This window comes from Saccopteryx bilineata, chromosome 6, assembly GCF_036850765.1.
Source record: "Saccopteryx bilineata isolate mSacBil1 chromosome 6, mSacBil1_pri_phased_curated, whole genome shotgun sequence".
Taxonomy (NCBI): Eukaryota; Metazoa; Chordata; class Mammalia; order Chiroptera; family Emballonuridae; genus Saccopteryx; species Saccopteryx bilineata.
Window position 1 is genome coordinate 195,534,010 of NC_089495.1, and position 18,064 is coordinate 195,552,073.

General features: G+C 46.2%; 1 protein-coding gene across 3 annotated transcripts in view; it reads right to left on the reverse strand.

Moving 5' to 3' along the window:
• Positions 1–18,064, reverse strand: part of PKIG (cAMP-dependent protein kinase inhibitor gamma) — a 69,051-nt gene that overhangs the window by 39,450 nt on the left and 11,537 nt on the right. Inside the window, exon 1 of one of the 3 annotated variants that reach the window (XM_066235916.1) lies at positions 9,951–10,042. The exons of 1 other annotated variant lie outside the window; for it this stretch is intronic. The gene's annotated coding sequence lies outside the window, so the exon portion shown is untranslated. Of the gene's footprint in view, positions 1–911; positions 972–9,950; positions 10,043–18,064 lie in introns of those variants that run through there. One more of the 3 variants, XM_066235917.1, reaches the window with a different exon arrangement.

Genomic DNA, 18,064 nt, shown 5'->3' on the forward strand with positions numbered 1-18,064 from the left:
GTGCCGCGCTGCTCAGCTCCAAAAGCAAGGAATGAGCCATGTGTGCTCTGCCCTGAAAAGAGAATGTCTATCTCCTAAATTGACTTCGGTAGAGGCCATGTGGCCCGAGGCTTCTTCTAGGTGCCAGGAATCCCAGATCAGCGCCACTCCAGAGCAGAGGCAAGTCTGGAAAGCTGTGTGACAGACTGCAGGGGCAAGCCAATGTGGGAAGCTGAAGGGCCCGAGTGTCTGGCCCTCTCAAGCCCTGGGGAGTTAGATGACCGCTCTGCCTGGCAGAGAAGCAGCCCGAGCTGGGCACAAGTGCCACGAGCCTGGTATGAGATGCCGCTCCCGGGCTGTTCTGGCATCTGAACAATGGCCAAGCAACAACTAGGGGGAAGCTGTTTACTTGAGTTCAAACTATTTCTAGCACCAGCAATCTGCACATATTTGGCTGACAAATCTCTGAGCTTCAAGAGAGCAGTGCTGTGCTCCTGGACAATTTCACAGAACACATTCCCTCCCCAGCCACCCCAAACCCACTCACTAACACGTGTTGGCCCTGGTGCGTTTATTTAAGTTGCTGAGTTTTAAAAGGTTATAAAAAGAAACTATGTTTCAAGAAATGACTTTTAAGCCATTTGTCTATAAGCTTAAACTACATAGTATCATTTTCTTTAAGGCCTGAGTCAGAGATTAAACTCTAATACATATGTATTCTATAAAAAAATACAACCAAAATGAAACAGCACCCCAATGAGGCCTCTATTTTAACATGTGCTACACTATTGCAATGACGCTGAGCCCTGCTCAAGATCTACAAGGAGAATGTTTCTTATGACACAGTCTAGGTAGGCTTCACAGAACAGATCCACAAATAATATGTAATTGCACACACATCCCAAACAAACAAAAGAGGTCTTATTACCCACCGATTCTGGGGCAAAAGCACTTGTAGTGTCCGTTATCAGCAATGTCCCCTCCACCTCTGCATTCTAAACAGGAGAGGTTTGACTATAACGAGATGTGCAGAGCCTTCTGCACAGTTTTAACTCACAGACGGTGTTATATATACCCTTGCCAACAAATGTGTTTGGAAAAACCAGCCTATCTCTAAAAGCTGCCTTGCCCTGGCCGTTGGCTCAGCGGTAGAGCGTCGGCCTAGCGTGCGGAGGACCCGGGTTCGATTCCCGGCCAGGGCACACAGGAGAAGCGCCCATTTGCTTCTCCACCCCTCCGCCACGCTTTCCTCTCTGTCTCTCTCTTCCCCTCCCGCAGCCAAGGCTCCACTGGAGCAAAGATGGCCCGGGCGCTGGGGATGGCTCTGTGGCCTCTGCCTCAGGCGCTAGAGTCAAGGCACATATGCTCTGGTCGCAACATGGCGACGCCCAGGATGGGCAGAGCATCGCCCCCTGGTGGGCAGAGCGTTGCCCCTGGTGAGCGTGCCGGGTGGATCCCAGTCGGGCGCATGCGGGAGTCTGTCTGACTGTCTCTCCCTGTTTCCAGCTTCAGAAAAATGAAAGAAAAAAAAAAAAAAAAAGCTGCCTTGTTTTTATAGCAAAAGCAATGCTGATCAGCCATCTCCCTTGAGCCAGGCACTAATTCTGAAGGGGAAAAGTGGTTAATTATCATGTGCTGTGTTGGCTAACATGTTGGTGGCTTCCAGTCCTGTCCCACAATGCAGGCGGGAATGAGCATGGAGAGAAGGGCAGTAGTGAGAAGAAAGGGTTATCATGTAAAGGGTAACGCTGGACAGTTAATTTAGGGAGAGGGAACAGAAGGGACTAACTTGTTTTCTTTTCCCTCTGCTCCTTAGAAGACAAACTGAAAGGTCTCCAAGATAAGTTTTCACCTGCCCAGGCGGTGGCTCAGTGAATAGAGCGTCGGACTGGGACGCAGAAGACCCAGGTTCAATACCCCGAGGTCACCAGCTTGAGCATGGGCTCATCTGGTTTGAGCAAGGCTCCCCAGCTTGAGCCCAAGGTCGCTGGCTGGAGCAAGGGGTCACTCGGTCTGCTGTGGCCCCCCGGTCAAGGCACATATGAGAAATCAATCAATGATCAACTAAGGAGCTGCAACGAAGAGTTGATGCTTCTCGTCTCTCTCCCTTCCTGTCTATCTGTCCCTAGGTGTCCCTCTCTCTGTCTCTCTCTGTTACACACACACACACACACACACACACATAAGTTTTCAACAACCCCATTTCTTTTTTTTTTAATTTTATTTTTTATTTATTCATTTTAGAGAGGAGAGAGTGAGAGAGGAGAGAGAGAGAGAGAGAGAGAGAGAGACAGGGGGGGAGGAGCTGGAAGCATCAACTCCCATATGTGCCTTGACCAGGCAAGCCCAGGGTTTTGAACCGGCGACCTCAGCATTTCCAGGTCGACGCTTTATCCACTGCGCCACCACAGGTCAGGCAACCCCATTTCTTAAAATCAGGAGGAAGTACTAATGAGGGGAAGGAAAAGAAACATGTCCATACACAGTGGAAATGTAAATTATTATAGAAAAATTGTGCAAGTCGACTTGTCAATACTGTATTAACTGAAAATTTTAATGCATGTAATATTTGGTCCCATGATTCTACTTCTAGGAATTTTACATCATTCAAAACTTAGCTAAAATGTCACCTCCTCAGAACTTCCCCACTCACCCAACCTAAGATAACCTACTACACCACTTCCTTCTGTCTGAACAGCACTGCTGTTTCTTGTTCAGTAAATATACTTACTGCCTGTCTTTCACTGCTACCTCCCAACCCCATTAAAATGGCAGGTTTATAAGAGCAATGACCCAGTCTGCCCAATACACTGCTCTTCCTTTGTGTTGGGTACTAGCCAAAGACTTTACATGATCATCCCATATAAATCTCACAGCTATCTGAGGCTGCTGTTAGCATCCCGTCTTAAAGACGAGCAAACTGAGGCACAGCTGAAGTCCAGTACGCGGCCAGTAAGTGGCAGAGAGAGTCTGAACACTGCTGAGTTATAATTACAAGGCCACGCTCCTGATCACCTCTCAAAATGAACCCAAAGTTTCAATGTGTACACTTCTTGATCAAACAATTCTAGTTTTGGAAATTGATCACTTGGAGATAATCAGACAAGAATACAAATATCGATCGACTTATGACCTATGCAACTTACAACCATTGGACTTTAGGACCACAATCGCTAGCTAGTCACAACTGCTCCACGTCTGGCAGCGCAAGCGTTGCCCAGCTGGGCGTACAACAGTGCGGACCAGCTTCCGGCAGCACTACCATCTCCGCATGCACCATTTCAACTGTTATCCCAGACTTGGTACAGCAATTTGTGTTTTGTGTCTTGGATATTTTTCATCAAACCCCTCTCCAGATGTCTACCAAGAGGAAATTGTCTTTGCAAATATTAAACTAGTTGTACTGGTAATGCAGTGTTTTACTTAAACTTGACGAATGTAGCCCGACCAGGTGGTGGCACAGTGGATAGAGAGTTGGACTGGGATGCAGAGGACCTAGGTTCGAGACCCTGAGGTCGCCAGCTTGAGTGCGGGCTCATCTGGTTTGAGCAAAGCTCACCAGCTTAGACCCAAGGTCACTTGCTCGAGCAAGGGGTTACTTGGTCTGCTGAAGGCCCATGGTCAAGGCACATATGAGAAAGCAATCAATGAACAACTAAAGTGTTGAAACAAAAAACTGATGATTGATGCTTCTCATCTCTCTCTGTTCCTGTCTGTCTGACTCTCTCTCTGTCTCTGTAAAAAAAAAAAAAAAAAAAAAAAAGACAAATGTAAAAATAAGAAACAAAATGGTGTAGAGATGATACAAATGGCATAAAATGAACAAAGAAAATTATGATATATAACAATAATGAAATAAAATTATGATAAAATATGACTTAAAATTTTTTATAACATCATTTCACAGTACTGTACATATAGCCTACTCAACTTACGACCAAATCGTGTTACGACCAGTCTGTCATAACCAATCGTGGTCGTAAGTCAAGCACTAGCTGTACATTGTTAGATACAACTTTACTGCAGACTACTGTAAAAGTTGGCTATCTGTTCAGACAAGTCACCAGTTAGCTATCAGCCTCAAGTTTATCTTCTTGGTTAACAGAAGGCCCCATCTCAGAAACTCTGAGGATTTAATGAGACAACGCACAGTCCCTGGTTCCAAGTCAGTGGTTTTATTGTTGCTATGTTGCATTTGAATCTCTAAAAGGATATAAATATAGCAAATTGTTAACACCAGCGATCTCTAGACAGCAGGATTATGGGGGGAGGGGGTTTCATTAACTGAATTGTATACTCCAGGTTTTTTCTAATTTTTATAAAATGCATATCTATGCTATTCTTATCAAAAATAAGCATAATACGGCCCTGGCCGGTTGGCTCAGCGGTAGAGCATCGGCCTGGCGTGCGGGGTACCCGGGTTCGATTCCCGGCCAGGGCACATGGGAGAGGCGCCCATTTGCTTCTCCACCCCCACCCCCTCCTTCCTCTCTGTCTCTCTTCCCCTCCCGCAGCCAAGGCTCCATTGGAGCAAAGATGGCCCGGGCGCTGGGGATGGCTCCTTGGCCTCTGTCCCAGGCGCTAGAGTGGCTGTGGTCGCGGCAGAGCGATGCCCCAGAGGGGCAGAGCATCGCCCCCTGGCGGGCAGATCATCACCCCTGGTGGGCGTGCCAGGTGGATCCCGGTCGGTCGGGCGCATGCGGGACTCTGTCTGACTGTCTCTCCCCGTTTCCAGCTTCATAAAAGTACAAAAATAAATAAATAAATAAGCATAATACTATTTTTTTAGGAAGAGGATGAAGCAAATAAAACTGGAAGAACTTTAACAGAGGAGAAAACTCAGTTTATGGGACAGCGAGGGAAACTAGTTTAGCAGATCTCAAAATAAAAATGTTCCTCCTCTCGCTCTACATAAGAATGAGATCTGCAGTGAAGCGATGGAGATTCTGAGTGAGAATACAGGCCTACAGAAGTTACTGAGGTGGATTCATGGAATTTGAGAGGATGTTAACATAGATACACAATAAGAAAAGAATTCTTTGTAACCACATCTGCCTTCTAAAGAGAAAGGTCTTCTTATCAAACAGAAGGTCCTTTAAATGGCTGCTGATCACCTTTCTGGGTTTGGCCATGCAAAAAATAACAAGTAGAGGCTGCGGCTGGCTATGCACAGTAGAGAAAGAAGTGGAATTCCAGGGGAAGCCTGGGAGAAGTAAGAGGGGAAAGACAGGGGCTGACGGCCGAGGTCTGGGTTCGTGCAACCCTTTCTGGGACTCCCAAATCATCAGCAAAGCTGACAATAGGCCCTGGCCGGTTGGCTCAGCGGTAGAGCGTCGGCCTAGCGTGCGGAGGACCCGGGTTCGATTCCCGGCCAGGGCACACAGGAGAAGCGCCCATTTGCTTCTCCACCCCTCCGCCGCGCTTTCCTCTCTGTCTCTCTCTTCCCCTCCCGCAGCCAAGGCTCCATTGGAGCAGAGATGGCCCGGGCGCTGCGCATGGCTCTGTGGCCTCTGCCTCAGGGCTAGAGTGGCTCTGGCCGCAACATGGCGACGCCCAGGATGGGCAGAGCATCGCCCCCTGGTGGGCGTGCCGGGTGGATCCCGGTCGGGCGCATGCGGGAGTCTGTCTGACTGTCTCTCCCTGTTTCCAGCTTCAGAAAAATGAAAAAAAAAAAAAAAAAAAAAAACAAAGCTGACAATAACACTTACAAATGCTTTTCGTTCTTGATGGATTCAACGGAGGGGACTGAGTTTTGAGTCTAAGCTGACGGGTTGAGAAACAGAGAAGAGGAGACAGAGACGACCCGGAGCCCATAACCCACACCTTCAGCCCCAAGGGATCCCCAGAATCTGAATGAAACTCCGAACTTCTGGGCATGAAACAGGGCTCGAGCTGATCTGATCTAGATCTGACAGTGCTTACACATCTGGGTCATATACAGTTTATCAGGTGGGATCAAGGGACGAACTGACGTGTGTACATGAAAACAAGCTGACTAGACTACTCCGTACCACTGAGAAGGTTTTCACAACTTGTGTGGTGATTCCTACTCATTTCAGGTCACAGAGTTCTTCAAGAATGTGATGAAAGCGAAGATCATTTCTTCAGGAAATGTGTATCTTCAAATGAATGTAAATCCAAGGGGTGTGTGGGACACCTGAGGCTATCTCTGGATCCACCACAGGTCCAGACCAAGCTCAAGACTCCCCGCTCTACGGAAACCGCAACAGTGTTGATGGGCATCGCCTGCCAGAGACAGTGGGGATCATGAGCCATCCTGCGGTTTATGCAGAAGGCATAAGAACACTGCCAACATTCATCATTTATAAATACCTTTTAGGGATCTAATACACCAGATCCTGAAGGTGTAACGATACATGTGATGTGACCCTTGTGCTGTACTGTACACCGAGTTGAGGTCAAGCTAGGGAAGGAAACAGGCAACCTATCACCGCAATGGGGTGGGATGAGTCAGACTGTACATTCAGACTCACCTCACCCCTCCACTTCCTTGTAGGCTGCAGGACTTACTAACTACCAATGGAATACCAGGGGGACAGGACTGACACGAGTACTGAGCACAAGTAGAGGAAAGCCACCGGGCCAGGGCACTGGTGCCACTTTAGACAGCCAGCCCGCTCCTCTGGACGTTCGACTTCTCTGTGTCTGCCTAAAAGTATCTCAAACAAAACAGGTCAAAACAAAATACTGAGCTCTTTTATTTAACAAACAGTAACCATGGATTTTCTAAAATGCTACTTTAAGAAAAATAAGTGAACAAACTAAAAAGAATGTTCTGAAATACTCACCTAACGAATACTAAGAGAAGCCTGCAGTCCACGCTGCTGGCTTGCGTTGGTAGATCAGCAAATCCTTACTGAGCTCTGAAGTATGGATAATAACGCCTGCTCTCTGCACTGCATGGCACTTTCACACAGATCGTCTCACCGCCTTATCTCTCTCAGAGTCCCGTTTACTAACAAGGAAGGGGAGGCAGAGTGACTTGCCCAGGGTCATTAATAGCTTGTAAGTCCTGCAGCCATAATCGGAATATGGACAAGCCCTACCTTTTCCTAAACTCACAGGGGAAATGACAGCAATGAGCGCGACAGGAAGGCCAGGAGAGGAAGCGGCAGGGACAGAAAGTGGGCAGGACAGGTTCATGTTAAAGCACGGTGGGAAACTCGGATGTACTTGAGCACAAATCCCGGCTCCATCTTCCTCGCTCTGAGACCTCAGGCAAATCCCTTAACACAGATGTCTCACCACCTTATCTCTTTGTAAGTGCTCAGAGTCCCGTTTAGTAACAAGGAAGGGGAGGCAGAGTGACTTGCCCAGGGTTACTCTGGGCAAGAGAGCTGAATTCTGGTATCTCATTTGTAAATGAAAAAACAATAGTGTCCATCGCATTGAAAATGCAGGGAGGTGGAGGGAACAGGAGGTAGAATGAGAAGCAGAGAGGTGCTGACTTCACGTTTACAGAGCTACAAGGTGAGTGGACTGAGTCTGCCATTTCGGCCAGTAATAGATGGAGTCTATCTCCCCAAACATTCCTCCCCAAACCCCCTGGAGGGTAACTACAGCCGCCCTGGCAAGTACTTCAGATGCATGGCTGAGCTTGAAGCGAGCATAGGAAAGTGTGTGAGGCCAGATAAGCAGCACAAATTCAGTGAGGTAAGCACGCCCCTGAGCCTGTAAAGCAGCATGGAGCTGCTGATCAGAGGCAACTGTCTAAGAAGGGAAGAGAAGAGGCAACTGTCTAAGAAGGGAAGAGAAGAAAACACATATGCGTGTATACCTACTGTTCAGAATCGCGGAGGAAAGTAACCACCACAACTACTAAAATCCAGGAGAGTAAAAAACCAGTGGCTTTCAGGAGAAAGCCTGGGCAAGTGGGAGGAAGATTCTTTTCCTTTTCCTTTCTATCTTTCTGATCTACCTGGATGTTTACTTTTGTGTCCATGTGTTACTTCTATGATTTTTGTTAAGTTGGCAAAGGAAGGAAGGCTGATGGTATTCTGCCATCACCTATCAAGAGAAATAGTAATGGGATGAATAATGTAAATATACATTTCAGAAGAAAGGAATTCAATCTTATGATGAGTGCCATAGATATTCTGCTTTAAATGTGCCTTATCTGCCTGACCTGTCCTGGTGCAGTGGATAGGGCACTGACCTGGAGTGCTGAGGTCACTGGTTCGAAACCCAGGTGTTGGGCGGATAAAATGTATTATGCTCACTTTGTTAAAGATGACACAAGGAGGCCGTAGTCCAGGTGATATTAATGTGTGTTGGGGGCAGGCAGGATTGTGGTAGCCTGGGGCTTGGTTTTGGGATTAAGCCTTTCCCACTCTTTTTGATGTGGGGCGGTACAATCCAATCATGCCTCAGAGAAGTGACTTTGTATTAGAGACTTCCCTACTTTGTATATTGGATTAGAGGTTGTGAAGCTACAGTATAAAGTGGGCAAAACTGACAAACTATCAGTAACACTACTTGGTTCCTGGGATGATTAGAGGAGAGAGTAGAGCCAGCAGCAGAAGAAGGCCACGTGGAGTAGGCCAGGAGAAGCAGCCAAGATGGTGGAGTGCTGAGTGAGATGTCAGTTTGTGTAGAGTTTGTATCTGGGATAAGGAAGGAGATGGGGAACTGAGGAGAATAAGGCTGGTGAGTGTAAAGCCAGGAGCCAAGGCCAGGGCCACCATCAGAGCAGCCTGGCCCATGCAGGTTCGCATTGGATTCGGACAGTCGGTAAAGAAACCATGGAGCCAAAAACTGGTGGGCCATAGTCTTTAATCTAGCTTGCACCCGGCGGGCAAGTAAAAATACACACTGGGCTCCAAAACCCAGTCACACTCAGTGCTCACAAAGCCACTGACTTATCCGAGTTTCCTAGAATCAAAGGTTTCTAGCTCACCAGACTTATTCTCCTCAGTTCCCCATTTCCTTCCTTATCCCAGATACAAAGTCTACATAAACTGGCATCTCACTCAGCACTCCGCCATCTTGGCTGCTTCTCCTGGCCTCCTCCACGTGGCCTTTCTCTGCTCTCCTCTGCTCTCTCTTCTAATGATTATCTCAGGAACCAAGAGCCCAAGCTCCCATTCTACCCCTATTTTATATTGTAGCTTCACAACCTCTAATCCAATATACAAAATAGGGAAGTCTCTAATACAAAGTCACTTCTGAGGCATGATTGGATTGTACTTCCCCACATCAAAAAGGGTGGGACAGGCATAATCCCAAAACCAAGCCTCAGGCTACAACAATTCTCAACACACATTAATATCACCTGGGCAACGGCCTCCTCGTGTTATCTTTAACAAAGTGAGCATAATACATTTTATCTGCCCAACAGTGAGCTAGAAACCTTTGATTCTAGGAAACTCGGATAAGTCAGTGGCTTTGTGAGCACTGAGTGTGACTGGGTTTTGGAGCCTAGTGTGTATTTTTACTTGCCCGCCGGGTGCAAGCTAGGATTAAAGGCTATGGCCCACCAGTTTTTGGCTCCATGGTTTCTTTACCGACTGTCCGAATCCAATGCGAACCTGCAAGGGCCGGGCTGCTCTGATGGTGGCCCTGGCCGTGGCTCCTGGCTTTACACCAGGAATTGCTGGATCAAGGCACATATGACAATCAACCAATGAACAACTAAAGTGAAGCATCTATGAGTTGAAACTTCTCGCTCTACCCCCTCTCTCCGAAAAATCAATAAGTAAAATCTTTAAAAAATGTGCCTTATCAAAGATTTCTTTGTAATGACAATCCCCAGTGTTAGGGAGCTATGGAAACATGTAGGTGAGAATGGAAAACGCCTCAACATTGCTAACAGGCCATTTGAGAATAGACTCCGAAATCACTGGAAAATGTGCGGACACAGGGGGGCCTGGACACTCTCCGTACTTTCTGCTCAATTTTACTTGAACTGAAAACTGGTCCCAAAAGTCGTTTACTAATTTTAAAAAGCATACCTGTCCCTTGATCCAGTCATTTCACATCTAAGACTTTGTCCCAGAGCAATTACTGCAGACGTGGGCCACGACCCGATGTGGGGCTGCTCAGGTCAGCATCGCTTAGAACAGTCAACAACTGCAAACAGTCGTCAAGGTCCACAGTCAGGGAGTGGCTAAGGAAACTGATACAGCTGCAGGATGCAATATTATATAGTCACACAAGGTGATGTTATAGAAGAATAGCTAACGACATGGAAAAAGTCTCGTTTTAATGTTAAGATGTATAAGTGGGGTTTCGTATTTGGAAGAGGAAAAATAGTATTTTGTGTAAAAAAAAATAACAAGACAAACTATCAGTAACACTACTGGTATTTTAAATTTTTCTAAAAAGTGTTATTTTTATAATAAAAATATAGTAGTACTTCCATAGAAAGGAAAATATAAAAGCTATTTTTAAGTTCCTTTGGGTACATACCAAGTGCTACAAATATGTACACATTCTGACTTAACAGGAGAGACTTACAGCCATGATTTATGACAGCGGAAAAATGGAAAGAACCAAAGTCTCAAACACAGTGTCTGGTGTGTAGAGTGGTGGAGAGACATGCGCCACACACTGCCAGCTGAGCGTGGTCTCCAGGGCCCTGCTCCGGCCCTCTGTGCCCGGGCTGGCCCAGAAGCTCTGTGCCAGCCTATGCCGGGCACAGGGTCAGGCACTGGGACCCTTCGACATGTACAAGGCACCCCTGAAAGTGAGAGGAAATGAAGTCTCCCCACTCCGTTCAGGCATCTCAACCATGATTCAAGCTACCGATGACAGCAATGGTCCTGAAAACATAAGAATAGAGAAAGGAAAAGGAGAGGAAGAAAACAGGTCCCAGGAAAGGAAAAGGAAATAAAACGGAAGAGAAAAAAGCAGACAAACGGAGAAAACGAGGAGAGGCCGATCCTCCAGCAGAGGGGAGTGCCTGGCAGCCCACAGCTCCCGGGCCAGAGCCCGCCCTCAGAAGCTGTGATAACATCATCACAGAAAGGACTCCGAGCTCTCTTCTCATTTCCCAGGACTGATCCTGTGGCTCCTGGCAGCTTCATTCAGAATTATACATCCACTGGATTTTAGTAAAATGGATGATTATACCAAGAATAAGGCTATCAGTACATAGAAATAAAAGCTAACTTCAAACTAATGTGCAACAATGTCATGATTTATAATAAACAGAGACTATTTATTAAAGCTGCAAAGAGGCTACTGCGTCCACAGATGAACGTTCCTAGAACAAGCTGCAGACCAGGGCAGAGCTGACTTGCAAATGATAAAAGGGCTCCTCCCGGCCCCTGGGGCAGCACAAAGGCTGTGGCAGCCAGATAAGAAGCCCGGAGATACTTGTGTTCTTTAAAGTTTTTTAAAAAGTCTCAATTAGGAAAAAAACAAAAAAACAAAAAGAAAGATGACACACTTGAAGATAAATTTAAATAAATTAGAAAGAGAACAAAAGCAGGCTGGCCTCTTCTGTTAGGGAACTAGAGGAAGCTGATCAACAGCTCAGTGTGAACAAGAAAAGAGAAACTCCAGAAAGGAACAATGACAGTGGGACCTCTTCATCCCTCAGATCCCAGGTAGGAGAACCAGGCTGCTGCCTCGTCAAATGGGGAGGGAGACCAGAAGACTCCAGTCTGGCCTGAATTGGGTTTGAAGAAGAGAAGAGCCAAGGTACACCTGAATTATGGTCTCTACACTCCTTATGCACCCAATCTCTCTGCTCACAAAAATTAGGGGAGCAGGGATCGTACAGATACTCCAGTACTTTCAGCCTTTTGTCTAGTGCATTTTCACGAAATAAAAGTTGGTTTCGCATCTCATTTGCATAATTGAACTCTTTTTTTTTTTTACTTGTTTGCTTTTTTGATGTTCTTGTTTAATAAAAAAAATCAAATGCTTCTTTTGTTATCACTTCATATTCATTTTGAAATATGCCCTTAATTTTTGTGAGCAGTATATTAACTCTGTATTTGCAAATATCAACAGGAGGTGATTCTGATTTAATTAGAGGAAAGACTGATTTTCCAAGAACTCTAATATGCCTTCGTTTCTGGCCATTTCTCAAGATCATCCATGTCAAGGCAGAGTTCACCAGACTGCTAACAACAAAATCCTCTATGACTCCCTGTGTTGGAAGATGGGATGCTAGTAGCCAAGGGCATGCAAGGCTCAGTTTTTAAGATAATCCTCTGTGGTCAGGTGAAGCCAAGTCCAAACTCGGTGGCTGCTGCCACAGAACGAGAGGTGTCTAACTGCCCTGGAGACCTTAACGAAAATTACAAGCTCATGTTCTAGGGCTGGATCAGGGCCTAGATTCCGATGTCCAACATCTAATGCCATTTGCGCTGCAGAAGTGAGTCAAGGCTGCAGTGATGTTTTCCCCAAAATGGTCCCTCGCCCTTAGTGTGGCTGAGCATTTCTCGTAAACATCGTCCCTGACTGCTTTACTTTTCCACCTGTGCGACAGTCAAGTCCAGAGCTGTCAACTTCCTGGAGACCATAAGCTACCTTTCTGCTTATACTAACAAGAGTGGATTTTGTCATTTGCTACTAAAAATTCTGAACAATTTGCTACTAGAAATTCTGAGCAATACCCAATAAGCGCCTGGGTTGTAGTTCTCAGCACAGTACATTGTGATTGCTTGTTATATTTTTGTGCATATGCAGAAGGTATTTTATCCAACTCTGTAGCCCAGCACCTAACACAATGCCTGGCAGACAAGAGGCACCTAAAAATAAGTATAGATGCAAACATAGAATTGGAAAAAAAAACAAAACACCATGAAAACTAGTGTTTTGGTTAAAATGGTGAGGAAAATAGTTTTTAAATGGTATTTTAATATATTTTCTTAAGTGTCTAGGTCAAAGTTAGTATCATTCATCCAAGACCAAGGAACATAGTAGCATTCATATCAGGGACCACAAGTTCTAATGAAGAAAAACACTAATTTTCTTATTTTTCCTTTGATAAGTTTAAACTGAGTTTCAAAGGTTTGAAAGGTTTGTACGTTTATGTCCAGAACAGGACAGGAACGTGAAAGGCACGGTTCCATCTGTGCCCACAGCCTGTCTTCTAGCACAATAAATACATGGCGAGTTACAGAAAGGTGAAGATCACTGGATGAGATGGCCTTGGGGTCAGGCAAGCAGGATCAGAAAGGCCAGCCCTCTGAAACGGGTCGTAAAAATGATGGCTGGAATTCACTGTAACTCACGCTACATCACAGTTTAAGGAGAGTTTATAAACGTGTGAAGGTGAGCCCTTTCGTGACATCAGAAAATAGCAACTTTAAAGTAGGAAAAAAATGAGATCAAAATCAGAAGGCTAATGTGTATAAAAACAGTTATAAACTTATTTAAGACCTACAGAACTTGGGAAGCTTTGGAGAAACAAAAACATTTAGTGAGAACAAACTTCCTATATATACAGGGAGGGGCAAAAGTAGGTTTACACCTGTTCATATGAAAAATAATAAATAACTAACAAATGATAAAACAGGATAGTGAAATAGAACACTTAAACTATATAAACTTCACCAAATCCCTAAAACCCAAAACCGGAACAGTATTTTTAATACCCTACTTAGAAAAAGAAAATGTCACACGTACTGTAGGTAACAAAAATAAATCAGTAAGGGGATTATTTTCCTGTTTGTCAATCAAGTCAAAACCGTCTCTGCAGCCAGGCACGTTGGGGAAGCTTTCTTCAAAACGCAGGTGGCCTGGGAGTCTTTCTAGGAAGACTCTGCAAAGCCTGTCCCCTGTGCTCTGTCTACTGCAGACACTGTGGATTCCACTGGAACTCTGCGGTTTTGTCCTTTGCTCAAAACGTCTTGGGTAAACCTCGATCCTGGTCCCCTCCCAAGCTGGGTTCCACCCCTGTGCAAGCAGCCGCCTATTCCAGTCCTGTCTGACTGGTGCCCCTCCACCGCAGCGGGTCTAAGCAAGCCAGTGAGTCTGGGCCCTGCTCAAAATCCACCTCTCCCATTGCTCTCGGTATCGGGTTAAAAGTCCTGACTCATAATGGGGTGTTTGTACATGGGTATATGCACTTGTCTCGAGCATTTCGCTGTATGTAAAATTTATCTCAGTTAAAAAAAATTATTTTTAATCAATAAACCGATCCACATGTTCTGTATGATCTAGCCCTGCAAGCTTCCCCAAATTACTTATCTTGTGCTAAACTTCCCCCTCATTTGATCGTCCACTGGTCACTCTGGCATCTTTTTTTTTTTTTTTTTAGTGAGAGGAGAGGAGGCAGAGACAAACTCCCCACATGCGCCCAGACCAAGATGCACCCGGTAAGCCCGCTAGGGGGCGATGCTCTGCCTATTTGGGGCCCTTGCTCCACTGCAACTGGAGCAATTTTTTTTTAGCACCTGAGGTGGAAGCCATGGAACCATCCTCAGCACCAGGGGCCAACTCACTCCAATCAAGCCATGGCTGCAGGAGAGGAGGAGAGAGAGAATGAGTGAAAGATAGAGAAAGAGAGAAATGAGGGGGAGGGGTAGAGAAACAGATGGTGGCTTCTCCTGTGTGCTCTGGCCGGGAATCAAACCTAAATATCCACAGCCGGGCCAGCGCTCTACCACTAAGCCATGAGTCAACCAGCCAGGGCCCAACTCTGGTACCTATTTCACTTCCCCCACAAGGAAGCTCTTTCCCACCTGAAGGCCTACACACGCGTGGCTCTTTCTGCCTGGAATCTCTTTCTGCCATCCATGCCTGTCTCCTATTCATCCGGCCAGTCTCAGCTTGGGTGCCTTTTCCTCCAAGACCCCTTCCTTCCTCCATTCACCCTCACTCCCAAGCGCATGCGCACGGTGCAGGCCGGGCACTTCTCCACTGCCCTTCCGCCCCTACTTCCATCCCCACAGCACTTCCTACTCCCACGTGTTTGATTATAGGCCCATGGAGACAGGCACCGGCCTTCACTCACTGCAGGGTGTTGGCACCTGGCCTATCACAGATGATCAGTGAATATTCATCTAACAACTGTCAGATGAAGGCATAAGGACACTAGTCATCCCATCTCATCTCTGCCCGTCCTTCCCCATTTTGCTGACTAACGTGCTGCCTGAATTTTGTGACTGTCATCTCAGAGCCATCAGTTAAGATGTCACAGCTCTGGCTCTAATTCTGCTTGGGTTTCTTATCTCAGGAGAAAAAAAAATATTCTAAATTCAACAGAATTTAAATTGAGGTGACAACATACGTATATAACATGCACATTTCAGGCACTATCTAATCTCTCAGCCAAAAGATTGGTTTGTCTGGACAAGGTTTGATGTCAGGTGTTCAGCTACCCGGCATTGGTCATTCTGGCCACTCCAAGTCAGCACAGACTCGACCCTTTCCTGAGATGGAATTATTAACATGACAACCTTCAAACTTTCAGTTTTGAAAAGCAGAGGGGAAAAAAGGTAACCCGACTGAATTCCCCCAAAATTCTTCCCCATGCAAGGCAGTTTTGAAGGGTGGAGAGGAAAAGGAGAGGATGAGTCAGTGTGAATCAGCATTAAGAAAAAAGCTCTGCTTCTGGTAAACAGTTTGCTCTTTTATAGACAGGATTAGGGTTACTTGACTCTGGCCGCTAAAAATACACAACAGGTGGTATACATTATATAAGTAGTTGCAAAACAGAGACACAGATCACTGGCTCTACAAAGGGAACAGTTCGTCAGAGATGGGCCAGATCTTCTCCAGGGCCTGTTTCTTCTCCAAGAAGTGTCAAGACTAAGTAAGCAGTTCTTTTAAGACAATTAAGATCCTAAATATTCCTACTGCTCCCTCAAGCGACCTAAAGAAATGACTGCACTTCACTCACAATAACCGTGGCTGAATGAGCACCTACTATGTGCTAATGACTGTGCCTAGCACCTCATGTAATTCGTCTTTCAACTAACAACAAACCTGGAAGGTTGGGTATTACTATTAACATTTTATAGACCAGGAATCTGGGGCTCACAGAGGCTAGGAAATTTACCCAACGCTGCAGAGCAGTGGCACCATGCCTTGAGTCTGGATCTGACTTGGGAGCGCTCGTCTCCCCGTGTCTCAATCTCCACTCGGAAATACGTATGAATCGCCTCGTGCAAGGCAATGTACCAGGTACCACAGGACACCCAAGGGCATGAGGCCACTCCAATTATCCCGAAGCAAGGGTAAAAGAAAAACAGGATTACTAGGAGAGATTCATTTCTCTACGTCCCTAATCTTGAAGAAGGCCCGCCACATAGGAGTTCCCCAGGAAACTATTTTTGAAATATATGTGAAAGATAAAGAGGCCCTGGCCGGTTGGCTCAGCAGTAGAGTGTCAGCCTGGCGTGCGGGGGACCTGGGTTTGATTCCCGGCCAGGGCACACAGGAGAAGCGCCCATTTGCTTCTCCACCCCCCCCCTTCCTCTCTGTCTCTCTCTTCCCCTCCCGCAGCCAATGCTCCATTGGAGCAAAGATGGCCCGGGCACTGGGGATGGCTCCTTGGCTGCTGCCCCAGGCACTAGAGTGGCTCTGGTAGCGGCAGAGCGAAGCCCCGGAGGGGCAGAGGATCGCCCCCTGGTGGGCGTGCCGGGTGGATCCCGGTCGGGCGCATGCGGGAGTCTGTCTGACTGTCTCTCCCCATTTCCAGCTTCAGAAAAATACAAAAAAAAGATAAAGAAAATGCCAACCAAATATAACACAAGGCAGTCGGTGGTTAGTGTCATAAGCAAGAATGTGCTGTGGGAGTTTAGATCCCATCGTGGTGCAGGGCTCTGAGGGAGACCCCTGAGCACGTGGCCTCTGAGACAAGCTGGACGGATGGGCTTTGAGAGGCGACAGTGAAACAAGAGATCAATGGAACACCGGGAACGATGCAGTGGGGGGAACCCTTTAGCAAAACATGCAGAAATAAGGGACATCGTGTGGGCCCTGGGTGTCCATTTCCCTTGAATTTAACCCATAGCTCCTTCACTAGGGGATTGGTTAGGTCAAGGACTCCAATCTGTGTGTGTGTGTGTGGGGGGGATTTTTGGTTGTCGCACTATTTGACTGCCTTCTTGGTAGTTAGTTGATGGGGACCAGGAGGTTAAACGCCCAGCAAATTGTGAGGCAGTCTTTTTTTTTTTTCTTTAACAGGGACAGAGAGAGAGAGAGAGGGATAGATAGGGACAGACAGACAGGAACGGAGAGAGATGAGAAGCATCAATCATCAGTTTTTTGTTTCAACACTTTAGTTGTTCATTGATTGCTTTCTCATATGTGCCTTGACCGCGGGCCTTCAGCAGACCAAGTAACCCCTTGCTCGAGCCAGTGACCTTGGGTCCAAGCTGGTGAGCTTTGCTCAAACCAGATGAGCCCGCGCTCAAGCTGGTGACCTCGGGGTCTCGAACCTGGGTCCTCGGCATCCCAGTTCGACGCTGTATCCACTGCACCACCGCCTGGTCAGGCTTGAGGTAGTCTTATAGACACAAAAACTGCTCTTCTCCTGACTTCCAAATACCAAGACATTCACATAAGTGAAAAACTTGTTTATAATTATATGGGCCTAGAACTTCCTTTTATGTTACGAAGCACTTTCGCATGGTTTTAGAGGCCATACACGTTGCATGGGAAAAGAGAGCTATCGAGACCATGGAAAAGGAGGACGTGCTCTGTTTGTATTTAGGGGTAAATGATCATGTCTGTAACATACTTTCAAGTTGTTCTGAAGAAATGAAAAGCACACATATATGCAGATAAAGCAGATTCAGCAAATGTTAACACTAATCTATAGATGTTCATTGTACTTTTTAATTTTTTTCTGTATGTTTGAAAATTTTCAAAATAGAGAGCTCAGAAAAAATAAATCTGGCCCTCATTAAATGAAAGGTTATAATAACAGCTAAGAGCACAGACTCTACCACTCTGTGGCTGTAGGCAGGTAATTTTCCTCTCCCTGTGCCTCGGTTTCCCTCTCTGTAACATGAAGATAATAGTACCTACCTCATAGAGCTGTTATAAGGATGGAATAATCTGATAAATGGAAGCTGCTTGGCACAGAGCTTGGCACAGATATGCACTCTAGAAGGCACAGGTATTATCACTGCACCTCAGTCAACAGTCCCCATCCACA